The sequence below is a fragment of the Rhinatrema bivittatum genome, chromosome 14 (assembly GCF_901001135.1).
Source record: "Rhinatrema bivittatum chromosome 14, aRhiBiv1.1, whole genome shotgun sequence".
Taxonomy (NCBI): Eukaryota; Metazoa; Chordata; class Amphibia; order Gymnophiona; family Rhinatrematidae; genus Rhinatrema; species Rhinatrema bivittatum.
The window spans coordinates 9,645,144-9,666,687 of record NC_042628.1 but is presented as its reverse complement, the minus strand read 5'-3'; the positions used below and the strand labels follow the sequence as shown (position 1 = coordinate 9,666,687).

Sequence of the window (21,544 nt, the reverse complement as noted above, 5' to 3'; positions counted from 1 at the left end):
GTAATTACGTTTGTTCATGACGTTCTGAGGTGCCATAATAAATTCCATAGGAATTAAGTGTCTTTTTTGCAGTTTTCTGGTTGGTACCACAGCAATGCATGTAATATATATATATATATATATATATATATTAAGTGATATTTTGCCTCAGAAGACTGGACTTTTGAATGTTGTTTTTCATGTCAAATTTGCACATACACCCCCCCCCGCCCCCCGGGGGCGGGGGGGGGGGGGTGTATGTGGATGGGTGTCAGTTTTTTAAAATGTAGATTGCTGGAAGGAGCTGGGCTTTATTTGATGGGCCTGGGGCAGAGACTGAATGAATCGTGCGGGGAGGTGCAGCACAGTAATTGTCACACAGGGCAGTAATAAAGCTGGCACTGGGCCCTGAGTGTGGCCTTGGACATTTTTGTCTGCAAACACCTCTCTCTCTCCTCCTTGTGGAGTTCCTGGTTTGCATGTCCTGTACCCACGTTTGTTTTTGTTTATGGAATTTCACACACAAGTAACTTAGAAATCTCTAGGGTAACTTACCAGTAAGTGCTTTGTAGAAATTGAGTCCTTATTTTTGAGATTCAGGTGGGAGAAGGTGAGAGGAAACTGCATAGGATTTGCTGCAGAATACAGTTATTTCAACACTAGGAAAGACTTCTCTGGATCCTGCTTCAGGAATGTGTAGGGAGAAATAGCAAGGATTCTTTGAGCTGTAGCCAAATGATCTAAGGCCTATATTTTGGAAAGTCCTTTTTAATGAGCCATGAGAAATTGCCTAGCTCCAGAAATCTAATTTTCACATCCTTAAAATGCTAAATTAATTTTTTTTCCTGTCATTTCTTTTATTAATTTACTACATATGAACACAAGAATTGTCAAACTGGATCAGATTAAGGTTCCTTTAGCCCAGAAGGCATTTAGAGGATGTGTATAAGACACAGGGAATGTGTAGCATTGTCGCTCTGCTGTCCTGGTGTTCCAGCATCTAGCAGTCATGCGGGCTGATACAGAAAACTTCGTGGGAGAGCGATCCAGTAAATAAATTTATGTAAATGAAGGCCTGGGGTAAAAGGAGGCGCTAGGGACACTAGCGTGTCCTTAGTGCCTCCTTTTTGACAGAAGCGGCGGCTGTCAGTGGGTTTGACAGCCGACGCTTAATTTTACCGGCGTCAGTTGTCGAGCCCGCTGACAGCCACGGGTTCAGATAACGGGCGCTGGCAAAATTGAGCCTCCGGTTTTCAACCCGCGGGCAGATCTTAAATTTATTTATTTTTTTAAAATGTTTTATTTTTGGGGCCTCCGACTTAATATCGCTATGATATTAAGTTGGAGGGTATATAGAAAAGCAGTTTTTTCTGCTTTTCTGTATACTTTCCCGGTGACGGCCGAAATTAAAATGTGCGGCTTGGCTGCACATTTTGCTTTCTGTATCGCGCGGGAATGATTACTAGGGCCATCAACGTGCATTTGCATGTTGCGGGCGCTATTAATTTCGGGGGGGGGGGGGGGGGGGGGGGAGGTGTGGTTGGCCGCGTGTTTTCGAGGCGCTATTTCCCCTTACTGTATAAGCGGTAACAATATCGCGTTGAAAACGTGCAGCCAATCGCAGGCTAAGAGTGCCGGAGCGCGCTTTACTGTATTGGCCCGATTGGTTTGTGGATGTCCTGAGCTTGGTTCTTTGCTGCCACCTAGGTTGCCTTTAGACTTTCTGTGTTACACTTATCTCCCGGCTTGCTGACACCCTTATTTGTTTTGAACTTAGACGCACGTTCACCATTATTATATGCATTGTCTTTGCTCCTGTTTCATTTTTCGGGCTTGAACCAGGCGGTGACATCTGGGACTCTTCTGATTGATCGCTGTTTGCCTCCTGCAACAGATTGTGCCACTGAGGTCCACGGGCTAATGTCCGTGTGCAGAAATGCTTTCTTCACTTTGGTTTTACACCTGACAAGTCAATATATTTCCTTGGGTGCTCTTGTATTATGAGGCGACATGAATAATAGCTCCTTATTTACTTTCCTCACGTATAGTTTAAAATGATGGAGGATGTGCTACTGCTGCTGGTAGGGTGGAGAGGGGAGGCAGGGGAGAAGCTGCCGGTGGGGGGGAGGGGAGAGAAGCTGCTGATGCTTAAGTGATCTTGGGGCCATTGAAAGAGTTGATGAACCATGGGGGTGGGGAGAGGCTGGAGATGGATTGAAAGCAAAAAAAAAAAAAAAAAGAACAAAATAGAAAACAAAAACAAGTGGAATAATTTAGATGAGTAAAATGCATAACAAAAAAGTTATTGAAGACTTATTTTTCTTTACCCTGGCTCCTAAAAAAAAAAAAAAAAAAATGTCGTTCGGTACTCGATTTTTCAAAACGTTCAGCCTCTGAATGTATATTTGGAAAGTAAAAAGAAAATGTCCGCTGTGGGTGTAGCACACAAGTATTCACAGTGCTGCCTGCGTGGCGACCAGAGCCATAGTAACCCTGTTGAATGCCAAAATGTTCAAGGCTGAATGAGAAACAAAAACATTGGCTCCATTTTGAGGGCTGCGCTTTCTGGAATGTAAACAGTGGTATAAATGTAAATGGAAGCCCCCGCAGTATTTTTAGACACCTGCAAGTTAAATAATAAAGGATTACGTTCTTTGACTTTTCATGGTGCAGTATTTTCAAAATGATTTACAGTGATTTTTATCCCCGAAACAAATTGTTCATTACCCAGAAGTGGGTGTTGGTGCTCCAACATTTACATTGTGAGGCTGCTGAAAGCCTGTCCGTTCCTCTTTAAGGTCAAAGTGCAGACATTGATGGGCTGCTTTTTTGTATTCCGTCCTCTTACACCTTTAGTGCTCGCAGGTCTCCGTTCCCAACAGCAAACAGCTGCTGTCACTTTTATCGATTAACATTACGAATGCATCACGTTCTTTCCTGTGTTGAAGTTATTTTGCTGCTACATTCAATATTTATGGATGTTTTGTAGGCTTGCATGTTGGCGTGTAAACTGTCCGTGTGAGGTGCTAAGGAAGCACAAAATCAATCTTCATTGCCCTGACGTGAGATGAATACTGTAGAGGGTTTATAGTTGTGTCTTTATTTGGGGACATTGTTGGGGGTTGGTGTAATGGGAGAGAGACATTGAAAAAGAGGGATTGTGGTGTCATTCAGTGATTTTTTTTAGTGATGTCCGTTTTTGTGGGTTTCTACAGGTGTGTTGTGTTTTGCATTTTCACTGCAGCATTATGACCAAGTTTAAAAAAAAAAAAGACACGAAAGCTTTAAAATTTGTGTGTTCTGAGAGGGCGATGCAACTTATTATTTTATACTATCTGTTCTACTTTAGATTTGCTCTGTGGTGCAGCAGCTTATTTATACAAAATGTTGCTTTAGGATTGGCCTATTCTGCTCAGCTGCTGCTAAGTTTCTCTACTGCTTCAATTCATTTTTTGTATGCTGTAGGTAATCATGAATAAATGTCACCTCATCCTTGATTACATTTTGCAACCTTTATTTGCTGTTGCTTGTTTTTATTTTGTCAGTTCAATTTTTTCTGCTTATTTTAGGCTATATGTGTCTTTTTTCTTGTTTTCTTTGATTTTTAAATGTTTTCGTCTCTTCCCCCGCTCCAGTTTCTCTTCTGTGCTTGCAGGGCGCACTGGCAACAGCAACTCTCCCCAGGCCAGCGGCAATTGCTAATATTGTAGGTGTTTGAAACTCTTCCACTCTTGTATTAGTGTATAAAAGTATGAGGGTGTGGGAAAATCCCTGGAGACCTTGCAGCACCCTAGGATCATAAAATGACTGGCTCCAGTCTCAGAAGAGGAGTGGCTGTGGTTTGCGGCTGCCCTCTAGCGCAGGCCAACATAGAAATGGGGAAGCTGGGGTAGAAGAAAGGGGAGGAAAAGATCTAGGCCTTTCCTGGAGACACATCTATCCAGTCAGGTTTTCAGGATGGCCACTGTGAATGTGCATGAAATAGATTGGCACGTCCCGAATCTCCAGTGCTGCATGCAAATCTATCTCATGCATATTTATTATGATATCCTGAAAACCCAACTGCTTAGGTATGCTTCCAAGAAAGGCTTGGGGAAAACTGCTTTAGGCAAAAAAAAATAAAACTAGATGGGGATAGGCAGCTTCAGTCCTGGAATACAACAAACAGGTCTGGTTTTCAGGATATCCACAATGAATATGCAAGGCCTCCATTGTATGCCAATCTCATATTCATTGCTGATATCCTGAAAACCAGACCTGTTTGTGGTACTCCAGGATTGGAATTGCATACCCCTGAATTAGTGTCAAAAGAAGAAAAAGAATTTTTCTCAGGTTAAGCTAAAAACGCAAGAGGAAAAGGAAAATATTTAAAGTAATACTAGTTATATGAAAAAAAACCCAACCCATTTTACTGGCACTCAAGTTTTCTAAATATTTTTGTACCCAGGATGCATTAACTTGGATCACTGATTCTAAAACCTGGGAAGGAGATGAGAAAGTCGGGAGTTTTGCTAGCAAATGGAGAAAACTGGGGAGGGAGGGCAGAGTGAGCAGGGAGGGTCTTCCCAGAGAATAGGGGACGAGGAGTTTGAGCCTGATAGAAGGGGGGAGGTATTGAGCAAACTGGAGTATTGACTTGATTGAGAGGAGAGAGCAAGTATGGGGATGGCTTCAAGACATAAGAGGGGAGAGAGCTGGGGGTGTGTGGTGGGGGAAAGTGGCAAGGCTTTATGATGGGAAAAGTCTACACACAATTACAAATTCTGGCTTTTTGGTAACCTTTTTCTGTATTGCGTTATAAAGTATGACTCAGACTCTGTGATTGTTTTATTTGAATAGTCTACAGAATTTTGCAGGATGTTTTGTGCATAATTCCCCCAGGAGTAGCTTTGTGTATTTTCGTTTTAAATTGCACTAGCTTCTTGCACCTCATAACTATCTGGCATCTGCATATTTAATCTTTTCAACATTGAAATCTGTAGCAGGCTACATGTCACTTGTGTTTATAATTTCTGAGCGCACTGAAATCTGTTTATGATTAAACACTGTTCAAACAGTGAGCCTAAGACATATTGACATAAACACATATCAGGTTGAGGGCGTATCAGAGGGTCCTTTCTCTGTTGGTTTCCATCTTACAATAGCTGGTGTTTATATTGTATTCACTTCCATATAACAACTGGTGCATATATCTGGCTGGAAACTGGAGCGTTTGGAATTTAAGAACATTTTTATTGTTAGTCGCTTGTTATAAAAATATAATGTCAGTGTGGATGGTACAATAAGCTTTATAAGATCATTAACATTTATCCTGCCAGAGAAAGTGGAAACTTGTTGGCTGAAACAAACTTAGTTACAATTTATAGTAATGTCAAAACAATCAGTCAGAAGCTTCTGTGTCCTTTGATTAGTGGTTAACAGCAGCCTTGTACAACTTAAATGCTCTTATTGGTCCAACCTTCAAGACTACTCACAGTCTGAGTGGTATTTTATTTTTGGCCCTGCAATTTTCCCTTATAGACTTCTTTTTTTTTAAGTTTTAATCATATGCATGATGCAAAACCAAGATTTGCAAGAATGTCAAGGAAACCAATAGAACAAAAAATAGAAAAGTTCCTCACAAGTCCACTTTATAATGGGGGAGAATACTTAAATATACAAAAATTAAAAAAAATTATCCTATAATGTGGCTGCCTGTTACCCACCTAGCTCAGTCCTTACTTAATAATGCAGACTTTTTTTTTTTTTAACCAAGAAAGTCTCTAAACTGGTTCCAGGAACACACAGCTGTCCCTTTGATAAACCACAAGGCATTTACATGGAAATTTTAAGATGATGCACCCCCTTTTTGGGCTTCTAGCCTTTTGGTGGAATCTGGTGCCAGAAGCACATCCCCTCCCAACTCACTCCAGTCATTGCAGTGCCAGTCCCTAGCTGAAGGCCATGGACTATGGCTCCTTCCAGAACAGTTCAGTGATGTCCTAAGTCCTGCCACTAGGTACTGCCGTTGCATGACCACTGGGACTCTCTCAGGAGCGGTGATTGCTGCTTTTGCAGCATTCACAGTCTGGAGAACGGAACTTCTGACGCAGGAATCAAACCCCGCTCCTCCTCATAGCAGGACTCAGGACTGGCACCCAGGCAGGGCCTGCAAGTGGTATTCTTGAAACATGAGGTGTGCGTATTAGTGCTCTGCTGAACAGAGCAGGAAGGTTGCACTGAGTACAGGACTGTAAGCTGGCATAATCTTTAAAGTCCTGCACTCAGTGCAGCCTTCCTGCTCAATTCAGTAGAGCAGTAAACTGCACAGCTCGCAGGCCCTGTGCCAAGTTGGTTCATTCTGGGTTAGCCTTCTATTCACTTTGGACCACTTCACAGCATATGGAATAGTGCAGAGTTCTAGTAGCTGTTTTGGTCCTGGAGAAAACTGGAACCTTTGTACATTGTTGTACCTTTTAATGGACCAAGAAATGTTTGTGGTACAGTCGTGTCCTGCCACTTAATGAAAGGTATCACAACTTGCAAAGATTTGTGCTCATTAGCAGGCCAATTCAGTAAAATACCTGAGAACAGGCACTCTGTGTTGTGCAATCCTATATGTAAATGAGGGGTTGTGCTAGGGACGATAGCGCATCCCTAGCGCCTCCTTATTAGTGGCAACCCAGGAGAGGCGGCTGTCAGTGGATTCAGGAAACAGGCACTCAGTTTTACAAGCGTTGGTTTTCCGAACCCGTTGACAGCCATAGGTTAGGAAAATGGACACCGGTAAAATTGAGCATTCATTCTCCTAACCTGACCGGCTGCCAAATTAAAAAAAAATTTTTTTTTTGGTTCTTCTGACTTAATATTACTAGGATATTAAGTCGGAGAGTGTACAGAAAAGCAGGTTTTTTTTTGCACAATTTCTGAGCCTAAAATATGCGGATTGGCCGCATTTTTTACTTTCAGTATCCTGGGTGTATAACTAATAGTCTCATCAACATGCATTTGATTGTGATGAGCGCTATTAGTTTCTGAGGGGTTGCCCACGCGTTTTCGACATGCTAAACCCTTTACAGTATGAGGGATATTGGAAGTGCGTGTTAGTGTGCTCGGCCCAGCGCACCTTACAGTATCAGCCAGAAAGTGAGATATCGGAAACAAAAGCTTCACTTTTAAATTTGCGTAGGAACTTTTTTTAATCCAATCCTTGTTTATGAAAAGCATTCCTTTGCTTGTGGAGCTTTCTTCACTCGGTGCACACAAATAATTCCTGACGCTATCTCTGTGAAAGAGAGAGTATGTAATCCTTGTGCAGTCTCCACTGATGAAGTTGCTCCTTCCACGTTGAGATTGCTAGTTTTGTGTGAGACAAAGTTCAGTAATAAGTGGACTCGGATGTTTTAGAAATTGAAGGCTTGCTTAGCTGTGAATGCATTATGTGGTTATATTCATCCAGTTGTACTAATGTTTGGTAAAGGGTTGTTATTTCAAACTGCAGCCCACCTAGGGAGCCAGAGTACAAATATGCCTTCAGATGATGTATAAAACCCCCCCCCCCTGAAACTGCAGTATGTTTGCTGTATTTTTCTCTTTCCATACGAGGGACCAGAATCATTCCTAGTTTTCCATTTGAAATGGAAAAATTTCTCCTGACAGTCTTCTACTGGCCTCTGTTTGTGGCATCCATCTTAGCCGTGCGGCTCATGTTTTTTTCCTGGCAGAAAGATCTCTTTATTTTTAAGCTCTGAAGGAGTTTGCAGATACATTTAAACCATTTTGACATTTTCCTAGCTCACAGACCTTTCATATTGCTGAGCTTTATGGTCTTGGTCAATTGATGACTTGCATCTGGAAAACTGAATTTTTGGCTTTTGAGGAATCCTCTGGTCTTGTAAATAATTTTGGTGACTTATATTGTTTGAATGTATTACTTTATTCAGCCCAGTGTGTGCTACTAGAAGGCACCTTAGTTGTCCATTGTTGATCTATAGTAGCCAACACATTTATCAAACGAACAGGATTTTAAGTAACATTTCACAAATGGAATTAAAACATGTACCGTTACACTTTCTGGTTAATTGCTCGATATTAGGCCATGCAAGCCCATCAGTTTGTGTGCTGTCCTCACAGCTAACACTGAAACAGGTTGCGGCAAAGTGCAGGGTAATGGGGGTTTCTCTTTCTGGTTCCTTTGAGCTTATTTTGGAAGGAGGGAGGCATGCTTAGCAGCTGTGCATGTTTATCGAAAAGCCTTTTCAACTACCACAGCATGAACCAAGAAAATATGGATTGTACTGGCAATTTGAATAATTTTGGATGATTTTGCAAAGATAGGTCTTAATATTTCGGGGAAAATTTCATTTTGATCAGGAAGAATGTGTACATATTTGGCTTTCTGTGCAGTAAAATAGACGTTTGATGGGACTGGTGTCGTGTGAAGTGGGACTAGAAATATAACCAATTTATTGCATGTGGCTTTTCATAAAGTTACCTGTTTGTACAAAACTAATTTTAGCTAAATAGACATCAAGGTCTTCAAACTCACCAATCATGAGGTTCTAGGAGACACTGTGAGCTTTCCTTTCTGGAATGCACCCAGTAAATTGTTTATATATAGAGGCAAGTTTGTGTTGGCTTTATTTACATAATGAAATGGATGCTTAATTGTTGAGTGCTGTAGCAGTGTAGAATTTTTAAAAACATTTTAACAACATAGGACAAACTAAAGACTTGGACCAGGTGTTCTTAACCCAGTTCTCGGACATAGCTAGCCGATTAGCCTTCCAGGATATCCACAGTGCATATCCAGAAGATAGATTTGTATGCACTACCTCTATTGTATGCATATCTGTCCCATGCTTATATATTATGAAAACCAAACTGGCTAGGTGCACTTTGAGGACTGGGTTGAGAACTGGCTTGGACCCTTCACTCTTCATGGGGAAAGTGTCAAGACTCTTCTTACACAGTTGTTTTGAGTCCATCATTCTACTTTTTATCATTAATTTAGTCACTCCTGAAAATTAAGAAGACTTTAACTATTCTTGAGCAGTTAAGAAATTCGTTTGTGCCTGTTCAGCTTAGAGTTTAAGCTGGATTGACTCAAGCGACTTAATATTTTTTCGTCTTTGAGGCATATTTTTTTTTTTTTTTTTTAAAGGACCCCATCAGTTGAAACCGCATTGGGATGATTTTAGTAAGCAGTTATTTAATGTAACCAACCCAAAAGCTATCCCCATTTAACCTAAGTGTCTTGTACATTTCATGGAAGGAACTTTTTGAGTTTTGGACTTGTGTAATAAAGAGGTAAATAACTTTGTAGTTTGGCCTAGCAGTCTCCTCTTCATCTTGGTCCTGGTGGTTAGAGCAGTGGGCTCCGAACCCTGCTGTCGCTCCTTGTGATGTTGGGCAAGTCACTTTACCCTCCATTGCCTCAGGTATAAAAACCTACAGTTCCTGAATGTGATCCGCTTTGAAACGCTGAAAAAAGTGCGAAAAGCGGAATATAAATCTAAAATAAAAATAAACTAGCCTCTGCTAGATTCTGGCACCATGAATCTTTATTTCCAGCCATTCATTAATTTTATGCCTATATTTTAATCAGTTTAGCCCAGACATTGTAGTGACAGTCTTTGGCCAGGCTTCTTCCAGAAGATATTGCAGGTGAGTGGTGGCTGGAAACCCCCCCCCCCCCCTTCCTTCAGTGGCTGTGAGTGCTACTTCTGCAGCCCAGGAAGCAGGACTCTGGCTTTTTCCAAGCCTGGTCCAGTGGATAACACTTTTTTGAAATTTATTCTTAATCTTTTACATGTGAAAAAGGTAGACAGTTTAGTATAGCCTTCAGAGCAACAATTCAACAACATAGCCGAATTCTGAGTCCACTCTGCATGACCCTCACTTGAGAGGAAGAAATGTAAAACAAATGCTAGCAGTGTTTCTTACGCTAAGTACTCTGTAAATCGGGATTATTTTCTATTTATATTCTGGATTATGGGACTTTTCTTACCTTGTTTGTGTTTGAGAAACTTTGTACTTTTGTGTAATGCAAAAGGTAACAGGAGTGGATTGGACTGTCCCCCTTTTTTTAAATAAGCCTTGTTTTTGTCATTACTGAAATTGAGTTCCTTATTCTAATTTTTTTTTTTTTAAAGAAAAAAGTACATAACCTGCAGCAGATTGATTCTGAGAAATTTTGTTGCTGCTTTTTACCCAGGCTGTTAGAGGTCATCCTGACATCTAGTTCAGATAACATTAAATATGTTTCCGTACATATGAGCACTAAGGATGTGCAATTAAAATTTAGTTTTGATTTTTTTTTAATTCAGGGTTTTTTTTTTGTTTTTTTTTTAGTTTCATTTTTGTTTTGGTATGATTCATTTTGCTGAACTGAAATCAACAATAAACATCCCAAAACAAAAAATAAATTGAAACTGTGCCTCACCCACTTCCACCACTGCTCCCTGGAGCCCAGACCTTCCTGATTGGACTGAGCTGAGCCCCTCCGATCTCCCTCCCATCCCCCCAGAAATTTTACCCCACCGCAATCTTTTTAAAAATAGCCCTGAGACCCCAGTGCAAAGTGTGACATGAAAATGGCACTCTTCTCAAGGCCGGCTGATGCTGTTTTCTTGGGTGGCTGTGCGTTTGGCTGGGGCACGTGTCAGGATAAGAGAGACAATATATGAGAGAACCTGCTGCCTCGGCAAGAAAGTTGTGTGGTGGAAATTCACCTTTCAGCATGACAGTGACCTGAAGCACAAGGCCAAAGCTACAAGGGGGAGTGGCAAAGGGAAGACAAACTCCCAACAGGTTCACAGCTGTAATTGCTACCAGATGTGCTTCCAGCAAGCAGTGACTTGGGAGGGAGGGGTATGAAGGAAAGACACATCCAATTGCTGGATTTCAGTTTTGTAGTGGGGTTTTTTTTTGGGGGGGGGGGAGGGAGGAATGGATTATGTATATGCTTTGTCCCCCAAAAAACCTTTTTGGTTATGAAAGGTGTGGAGTATAGTGTATGTAGAAAAAATGCATGCAAATTCGATTCACTGACGCCACAAAATGTGGGAAAAAAAACAGTATGTTGAATTTAAATGATTTTACATGTGAAAAGTTCTGTCTTTGGATATTAGAAAACAACTTAGAAATAGTAAAAGATGTAGGCTTACTAATACTGTATAGCCAATATTTCTGTAGGTGGTTCCTTCAGCTTGTATTCACTGTTTGTTTCAAGTTAGCAACTACATGAGCTTAAAAGGAATAAGAATGGAAAAGCTTCCTAATTGGGTCATTATTCACTTTGCTTCTGTTAGAGAGGAATCTACATTTTTGACAGAACTTGGAAAGTAACTTTTTTTTAAAGTAGGTCTTTTTGATGATTATTGGGGGAAACAAGGTGAAAGCTTATCAAGGATCACACTGCTGTCTCGTGTGTGCGCTGTCACCCTAAAATGTAGTTACCCAGAGCATTAAATGAGGAGGACCATTGTAGCTTGACTAATTGAACAGTGTGTTTTTTTTTTTTTCTTCTTTCAATTACATTTTCCCTACAGCGAGGACTACAGAATGCTCCTCAGCCGGAGAAATCCCATCTGACACCTTCTCTACAGAGACATTCCTGCTGGTTTTCCTCCATGGTTTTGGTGGGGATGATTGCATTTTAGCTTTTTGCTGAATAGACTTCCGTTGGTACCCATTTGGCAATCCAGCTCGTACTAAGAATATTTTTATTTAGCAAATTTTATATTTTGCCAAATAAAACTCCTCTGACCATTTCTCCATAAGTATAGAGGTGGGAGACAGGAGTGAGAGGGAAATATTTAGTTATCCAGGAATTGATGTTTACCATTTGCTTCTTTTTAATTATAATTTTTGTACAGTCTGAGTTTGGTTCAAGGGCTTAAATACAGACTCTGCTCTGGTGTGTCATCGCATTCTGAATGTAGACACGATGTAAATAGAAATTTCTTGTGGCTAGTGCCCAGTAGACAAGGGTTGGCTATTTCATACCCTTAGATGATGTCCAGTGTAAAAAAAAAAAAAAAAGTGAAAGCTGGTGTTTTGCAGCTTCTGGTAATGAAATGTAACCTCCCTGCTGACTGAGGTTGGCACTGTTCTTCCTGTAGCCCAGGGCTTCCCAAACCTTTATCCAGTGTAATCCTATTTTAGCACTTGAAAATTCACATGATCCCGGAGAATGACCAACATAAATCAGTATAGTGCAATCCCCCCTCTAACAATCACTTCACTCTCATCTTCCCTGCTCCCCAGCTGATTCCCTCTCCACTGCCTCCTTTTCCTCAACCTCCACCCTTCCAGCCGATGCCCTCTTATATTCCTCCTGCTCTGAGCCCATTCCCTCTCTTAACCTTCTGCTTTTTTTGAATCCCTCCAGCTGATCCTCTTGTCCCCAAGCCCTTCGTATAACACCCAACTGATCTTGTCATTCCTTCTTCACTCTCATCCCCATCATTTCTCTCTCATGCTACCATGATCTCACCCCCCCAGAATTTTCTTATATCCTCCAGTCAGCCTTCTGTCATTACCTCTCTCTCGCCTTTCCTCTCTCTGATCTAACCCTCAATCCTCTCCTGCATCTGATCTCTTTTCAAACAGCCCCAGGTCAGGTTCAGAGGCAGCATTTTCCTTTGGTACCCTCTCCAATGGTGCATGACAGGTGGTTGATGGGGCAACATTTTTTCTCTTGGGTAGGTTCAATGGTGGGCGAGGAGAGGAGTCCACCAGCTCATGCACACTTAGTCTTCCCCTCCACTTATGGCTGGTCCAAGCCTGACAGTTATCTACCAACAGATTTAGTAATGAAAGTCAGCATGGGGCCTTTGAGTTAGTACAAGCTCACAGGCCTTGAAGTGGCCCCAGTCCCTCCTTGCAGAGGCTTTCTTGTTACCACAGAAACTCATGCAAAAGTCCCAAGAAGGGCCTGTGAGTGAGTCTGCTCAAAGGCCAATTACTAATGCTGCTGCCGGCACCTGAAGAGTGCAGCCGTTTGAGGCACTTGTATCCTGGCTGAAGGTTTAGTGACCCTATTTGGGTTCCCAACCTACCATTTGGCTTATGTGTTATCTGTCTGGTCAGCAGGGATGGGGGGGGTGGCTTTAACCGCAGGTGGAAGCTATGATGTAAAAGCTGTCTGCTGTTTCTTCTGGAGTATATAGCAATTATTTAATTCATGCTTGTGTCATGCATAACATCTCTCTATAATTTTATCAGCTTAATGCTATATACTCACCAATTTACAGTCTTTGTCTGCTCTGTTGCATGTAAATGATATTAATAGTCCAGGAGCAGACATTCACATTTGTTAGTCTTAATATATATTTGCTTGTTAGTGCTTCTTGTCTTTTCCTTCTTGCTATATTTATCATCCTTGTTTGTTTTTTTGTTTTTTCTGTAGTAGAAACAGAAAAGACATGCAGAAATTGCAGTAATAGCCCCTCAAGTTTCTGAATAACACCTTATAGGTATAGGTAGCTGTTATAAATCAGTGGCGCAGATAGGAATGTCAGTAGCAGCACTAAATGCAACATATCTTTTTTCTTAGGGAAAATAGCTCTTATATTAGTGTTAACAGCATTAACAGCTACTAGTTAATAGTATTATTGGGGAGCTATGTAGGGAGAATCAATTGGGATTTGCATCTATAAAGTCGAGGAGGAGACATCTAACAGTTTGATATTGGGCTCAGCCATTTGTTGCTTTAAATAGTTTGTTCTCAGAGGACAAACAGGATGGCAGTCTTCACACATGCATGATATCTAATGGAGTCCGGCATGGAAAACTTGTAGTATTTTTTGCTGTTTTTTTTCATGGTATTTGTATTGTGTGGACCTGGGGGTCCCCCTGCTTCTCCCCTTTTATCATCTCAGGTTTTTCAATGTTTTGGTAAGTTTCCTTTCATAGTTTATCCTCCAGGTTGGCTGTGCGCTCAAAACCATCAATTTTGACATCACATCCCTTTTCTTGCATGATGGCATGTCATCGACCAGTTTTAAGCAATGCTCTCTGTGTTTGAGGACTGTCTATCACAGATCCCCATGATAGATGTGTTCTCTGCCTGGGGGCATGGAATGACGTCTGGGGCAGCAACAAGTGCACACAGATGACCCCAAAATGATGCTGGGCCCAGCTAGACAAGATGGACCTGCTCTTCAGGCCTGGGAAGACCAGTCGGCATCGGAGGCATCAACAGCGAGGGTTCTCGGAGTTGCAATGATGGCCAGTGAGCCATCAATTTGGGGTTGACTGCTTCCAAGGACGCCGGAGGTGACCTATTGCGCCCCAGCCAGGTCGACGACCTCATGTTTATCTTTGGCTTCAGCACCAGGGAAGGACTGAGCCAAGCATCTGCATCTGTCCCCCATCAATGCACGGTGTCAGGCACAGAGATGCACCAGCTTAAGCTGTGATGGCCCTGAAGCTACCTTGTGGTAGAAGCACCAGTCCTCCTTGATTCCCAGGGGTTTGCCATGGCCTCCATTGGACCCAATGTCTGCTACCAATCTTTTTCAGTTCCGAAGAGGATTTGGCCCTGTGTCCCAATCAGTCTTGGCATCTGTCGTCTTCAAGGAGGAGCTGTAGAAGCATGTGGAGAAGGCTCTGCGGGGCCGGCACCATCCCTCCTCAAGCTGTTGTTCGAATCTATGTACCCAGGGCAGCATCAAGATTGCCAATGACCAAATCTGGTGGTCGTCTCGACTTCCTTGGAGGAGGAAGCTCTCTTGGCGACAGGGGCAGTCTCAGGGTTCAGGTCCCCAAGGCTAGTCGAGTCTGTTCCCATACCGCTGGCTGGGGACAGAACACCTTGGGACCCATCCTCCTCTGGGGGAAGGCTCTTCAGGTGTTTCAGATTCCAACTAATTGGATGACCTCCCCACTGACCAATCTCCTCCTGACAGCAGAAGGAAGTCTCCCCCAGAAGTCCTCTTCTTCCCAGGCTTTGTTAGGTTGATGGCTAAGGCATTCCATTTAATTTGCAGACTTAGGGGAATATTTGACACACGATGCTGGGTAGCCTCCAATACTTGGAGCCTCCTAAAGAGATCCTGGCAGCCCCAGTGCACGAGATCCTTACGGAGATTCTGTTGATGTGGAAAACCTTTCTCAGTGCCTCCTGTGAATAGGAAAGCAGACACGATATATCTCATCTAGAAGGCTCCAAGATTCGACAAACGTCAGCTGCCACTTCAATTGGTTGTGGACAAATCTGCTCTCAAGAAGGTCAATTGCACTCTGAACCATTCGTCGGTACCCCTGGGGAAGGATCAGAGAACTATGAATGCTCTTGTGAGGAAAGTGTTTCAGGGTTCTATGTTTCTCTCCTGCATAGCATCCTACCAGCTTTTAATGGGCCAGTATGTGCAGGACGTGACCGAACAGCTGCCTCAACACCCTCCAGTCATTGGTGTACAAGGGTCTAGAGTGCGGAAAACATGGGGTCCACTCGTCCTGCAGTTTTTTTTTCAAGGCAGCATCAAGGATCTCTGCCGCAGGGATCTGTACCTGTAGACTCGCCTGGCTGCGAGCCTCAGATCTCTGTCAGGAGGTGTAGGAACAACTTGCTGAGTTGCTGTGCACAGGAGAGAATCTCTTCAGATATAAAGGTGAAGGATGCTGTGGCCCACATTCATGACGACCATGCAACATTCCAACAGCACTCTGCTAGTATTTAAGACCTGTCTTCCTCATCCAGAAGGCCTGCGAGGTCTATCCTCTGTTCCAAATTGTCTTGACCACAAATGCATCCGTCCATGTAGATGGTCTCAACCCCCAGGGGCTATAGTTCGCCTAGGAACTTCTCTGTCAAATCCACTTCCTGGAGCTCCGTGCAATCAGGTATGCACAGTGGGTTTTCAGAGATTAGCTGCCCAAAAGAATTTTGTTGATCCAGACGCACTCATGGCGATATACTATATCAACAAGCAGGGAAGTACAGGCTCTTACCTCTTATGTCAAGAGGCTGTTCAGATTTGGTCCTGGGTTCTCTCCTTCAGGATGGGGCTCAGAGAGACATATCTCGCTGGTACGGAGAATGGGATAGCAGACATACTGAGTTGCTCCTTCAGACCCCATGAATGGTCTCTGGACAAGGAGATAGCAAATTGGATCTTCTACCGCTGGGGAAGCCTGGAGGTAGATCTGTTCACAGCTCCTTGGACAGGAAGGTTCCTCAGTTCTGCTCAATGTAGAGAAACTCACAGCAAGCTAGCCTTGGATGCCTTTGCCCTTCATTGGGGCTAGGGCCTCCTGTCCACGTATCCTTCCGTTCTGCTGCTAGTGAAGACTTTGAAGCTGAGGAGAGGACAAGGGAACTATGATTCTCATAGGCATTTCATAACATCTAATTTGTTACCTGTGAAGAGCATTATGTTTAAAATTATGTGGATTAGGCTTTTAATTTAAAAATGGAATGTGAATTTATTTTTTGCCCTTGTTTTATGTTTATGTGAATTATATGTATGTTTGTGATAATTTTGGTGGTTATGATTTTTTATCTTTATTACCACTTAAGTAACAAGCTTGATCAAGTGGAATATTAAGTTTAAATAAATTAAATGAAAATAGCCCCCAATTGGCAAAGGCAGATCTGATTTACATTCCTTAGGGAGTTGTCCATCTGGAAAATGAACAAAATGGAGACTTCCCCAGATGTCATCACCCAGAATCAGGCCATTTGCAACGTTCCAACTTTCAAGCCTTGTTGCTCCCAGCTTGGATGTTGAGAGGTTGATTTTGCAATCCCTCAGTCTCTGACAATGTCTTATATCCTCATGGCTTCTAGAAAGCCTTCCACCAGAAAGTCCTATGAACTGAAGTGGAGGACGTTTTCCATGTCGTGTGAGTAAGAGGCCCTAGACCTTTTCTTCTGCTCACCACAAAAACTATTTGACTACTTTCTACACCTCTCCAAAACTGGTCTCAAGACCAACTCTGTGAAGAGTTCATTTGCAATTGGAGCTTCTCACCATGGTGTAGAGGGTAAGCCCATCTCCGTACAGCCTTGGGTTGTACATTTCATGTGGGGGCTGCTTCAGTTGAAGCCTCTCTTAAGGCCTCCTGCTGTGTCCTAGGACTTCAGTGTGGTTTTGGCTCAGCCTGTGCCAAAAGGACTCAACCTGGAAAGTTGTTTTGTTGGCAGTCACTTTAATGTGAGGGTCAGCGAGCTCCAGGCCTTAGTGACTTATCCCCCCGTTACCAGCAATGTTGTTGCTGTTGAGCCCGTTGGCTCCTGTTTTGTTGATCCCCCTTTTATGTTGGGTGTGAGGGGGGGGGGGGTTTAGCGTTTGTAGCTATGTGTGAGGGACTACTATCCTGCTTGTCCTTGCTTACCTGTAACAGATGTTCTCAGAGGATGTTAGTCCCCTGCTCGCCTCCCCATGGGAGTTGTTTCCATTTCATGGGTTTTCTTTTTAATATTTTCTTCTTGATTCTGTGTTATAAGACTGAGAGGACCCCCGTGTGGACGCATGATATATTGCATGTAGGAGCTTGCTCAGAGAGGCTCATCCGAGATGTGGATCTTCATCAGCAGTGAAATGTTTCTCAGAATACTAGAAATGTTTGATATGATTTTTCAGTATTTTTCTATGCAAAGCTGCTCTTTGTCTAGTACTAATGCGTGTCATCTGAGGAAGAGCTTTGGAAGCTGAGGGGAAGGGATAGCTTCAGGGTAATAGTTCTTAGCAAAAGTAACCTGTCTTTTCATTCCTGTATTCTTTACTGCAGTCAGTGTAAACGCCATTGTAATGCATTGAAAATGGAGGTGCTTTCTCCCTGCAGATACTCATTCTCTGCACCTCACCTCTGACTCGGCCAGGAATGTGGATGTTGTTTTGGACTCTGTGTTTTCCTTTTCTGTTCATATTTTCAAGCTCTGTTCCTTACTTAGCTACCAGTTGTAGGTAAAATTGACCTCTAACTTTTCAGTGCTTGCCGTTCGCTCCTTCAAACTCCTTTATCTCTAAATTCAACCACTGCAATAGCTTACTGGCTGGCTGCCTTTACTCTGCCCTCTTCCAGTTTCCTCCTCTATCAGCTTCCCCTGATGTTCTTATGCTATACCACTCCTCATTAATGTGCATTAGCTTTCAATTAAACTCCATTGCCAATACAAGAACCCTATTTTTGCTTCCAAAGTTATCCAGTATGTTAACTCGTATACCCAAAAAGTACTCTTTGTCCCAGTAATTTGTCAAAAAATATATTTATACAAAGTGTCCAAATACACTGATTGTCAAAAGCAGTGGGGGTATTTGCCCGACGTGGTCAGACTGACACAAGACCAGTGATTATCCAGAGTTTAGCTCTCACATTGGCCCTGTTTCACTCTTGTGGGCTTTTTCAAGGAGCATCTGTTAAAAGCCCAGCAGAGCTATAAGGAGTCTTCAAATGTTTTATAGGGAGTTTCTGTAATTAGACGACAGGCGGTTGGGGTTCCAGTTCTATACAACAAACGAAAGTGTGAATATAACTTCAAAGGAGATATATTGGAGTCTAGTCATCTAAAATGGGGAAAGGGACTAATTTATTATGAACTTGCATAGTTTATAAGAATTGAAAAAGCCTGTATACAGCAAGGGTTCACCTTGAACAAAGGCTGAGGAAAGAAACAGTTTAAAACAAAAAAAAAAGACTACCAAATGTCACCTCAAAGATACCAATTAACAAATAGCACCTCACGCTGTAAAATAAAATAAAAGTAATGGGTCATATATAATTAGAAGCTACCAATTCACACTTAGACTTCATGTTTGCTAGAGAAAGAGCGCTCCCTAAGAACATGGCACATTTAAACTTGTCGCCACAAGTCACGTCAGCCAAAAGAACCAATTTGTGAATGAGATACAAGAAATAGGTCAACTCTTGGGAAACAGGTACTTGTGACCTGGACAGGCCACGGTCTGAGGCAGAATGCCCTTCTCGATGGATCTTGGTCTGACTCTGCATGATGGTACTTATGTTCTTATTTTACATGCTAAAAAAAAAAAAAGTCTCTTGTGACTGTACAGTTAAAGCATGACAGATATCGTACAAGTCATATGCTGCAATGCACCAATTGGGGTATGGGCTGTAGATCCAATGGACAGAAATGATACAGAAAAACGTGACGTCCAATGTCCTGATTTAAACTTGCAAGTGGGGATCCACCATTGCTCCCGTCTATGAACTGCAGGGTACAAATACAGTGTGTAGGTGATTGCATTTATCACATTTAGACTTTTAGTCTATGTAAAAAAAAACAAAAAAATATGCTGGAGTTGTAAAGACTGTAATTCCAAACCATATATGCAGGCTATTCAGTGCCCATGTTTAAACTGGCTTGCTGGTCCAAATATCATTGTAGTGCAACCTTATACAGATAGGTGAGAGGACATCAATATGTTTCTTAAAATCTTGCCTGTTTGAAAAGCTGAGAGTTATGATGCTTATGAAATAGTTTCTAGCTGTTCAAAGTTAACCAATATTTAAATATAATAGAGGAAAAAGGAAGTGCACAGACTAACCAGGAAGAAGGTCACTACCAGAGCCAGGAGGCTGAGCGCCATAGACCTTGGTCTAACCTAGCATGGCACTTCTTATGCTCATACTCTGTTTGGCAGAAGTCAGTTGCTGAAGGAGAGCCAAGTGTAACATAGAGCATCTGATTTTAGGTGCTTATAAATGATAATTTTAGGTATTTATTTTCCAGCTAATTGTGGATACCCAAAAATTGGTGTTTTCATAGTACAGGTACTTTTGTTGGGTACCTTTTCCAGTCAAATCAGGTGAAGAGTCATTTAATGTGGAAAAGGTATCAAAACAAAGCAGAGGATGCAGGGTAGGCAAAGGGGAGGTGTTGAGAGAGTACTAGGGGAAGTGGTGGTTTTCTGGTGTTTATTAAACACCTTTTTTTTTTTTTTTTCACATAGGTGTTTTATTGGGGTTTGGTTAAAACCTAAAATCAGAGGCTCTAAACATAAGCTTTACAGCTTTTTTTTTTCTGTTCTGGCTTTTTCCTGATGGAAAAATGAATTAGGATTCGGTGTTTTTGCGTTTCATTGCAGTTACATTTCCGGGGACAGTTCAGTGTGCTGCTGATTTTATGTGGAACTGAATCCTGGTAGCCCTGCGTAGTGATACTTCCCTTTTACAACATACAGGCGCAAACACCCCCTAAGCACCGAGGAATTATATTGATTGTTTGCTTTCTTGCTTTGACTTGCGGGTGCTGGTATGGGGAGGGGGGATGACTGAAGCAGCAGGTTTTCACTTTTTAGCTTTTAAGTTTGTTTCTCGTCGAGCTGAAAGGAACCGCATTCCACTTTTGAGCCACTATCCTAAGGAGAGTAGTGGGGGAAAACTATGAAGAGTTCGTGATCTCCTAGCTCTGGTTAGAGCAATAAGAAAAACTACTGGTTGGAAACAGTTTAGTTTCATAAGCAAAGGTTCAGGATAATTGAGAGATTTAGGGAGTTAGCGTGTGCCGTCTCCCACTTCCCCAGGAGGCAGATAGTAGGGTTCCCAGGAGTGGGACAGAGTTGCTAAGCTTCCTGGAAACATTATCACCTCTCTCTGGCTTGGCAGCACTTGGTTTAGGGAAGGTTTGCAGTCCCTGAGCTTTTTTATAGGTAACTCCTTGCCTGAGCTGATAAGAGAAATGATGGTAAACACAGATTAGTGAAATGTTTTTCTGTGCAGTAAATGTGGGCTGTCTGCATGGCACAATGAGCTTTAAGTCCAGTTTTATTCCAGGGCCTACGTTTCATAGGTCAATGCTCTAGTGATAGCTAAATTTAATATTATTTGCTGTAAAAACGTCACGTTTTGCCATATAATTCTGAAAACAAGAGCGTGCACCCCCACCTCTCTCTCTTCCACACTGCTTCATGGTTACTGAATGCAAAGCCTTTTCCTGGTGAGTGTATTTTGGGTTTTGGTGCATTTTTATTTATTGCTTGATGCGTGCTCGGAGCTGCTGGCAACATGGACTTCTTTTTCTCACCAGGAGCTGCAGCAACAGGGTTTGTGTTTTTTTTCCCTGCAGTCAGAAACCACTGACCTGCCACCACAGCTACCAGAAGGAAAAGGAAGATGATGCGGTCAGCAGCTTAAGCCTTGCCAATTAAGATCTCCCCCCCACCCCCCCCCCCCCCCATATAAAAAAAGAAAAACAGAAGCCCCAGTTGAACTCTAGGGAATTGTGTATAGTATGAGCAGTAGACGCCTGTGACTATCCTCCATGTAAGCAAGGGACTTAAAGTGGTGGTTGGATCCTGGCAATCATACATGAGCCGTCTTCATCATCTCTTCCATAAGGGATTCTAATGCTGTGGGTGTGTTTGTGTTCTGTTTTTAGTGTTTTAGTGTTTTTAGTGTTTTTGCATTCTGTCTTGGTCAAAATTTGTAGTTGCTAGTAATTGCAGGATAAAGCTGCTCCAATAACAAATTTAATACAGGGATTGGGGGGGGGGAGTGAGAATGTAAAACACGGAGTACTTTACCCCTCTTGTTACGCACTCGTTGTCACAGCTTGCATTAGCGGGCGTGTTTTCTGGTTCGCACATCTAATGCTGTGCTTTTTCTGTCTTCT

At 42.3% G+C, this 21,544-nt stretch overlaps 1 protein-coding gene across 1 annotated transcript in view; it reads left to right on the top strand.

Annotated features, from left to right (window-relative positions):
• Window positions 1-21,544, top strand: part of FOXK1 (forkhead box K1) — a 64,353-nt gene that overhangs the window by 16,967 nt on the left and 25,842 nt on the right. The gene's annotated exons all lie outside the window — the stretch shown is intronic.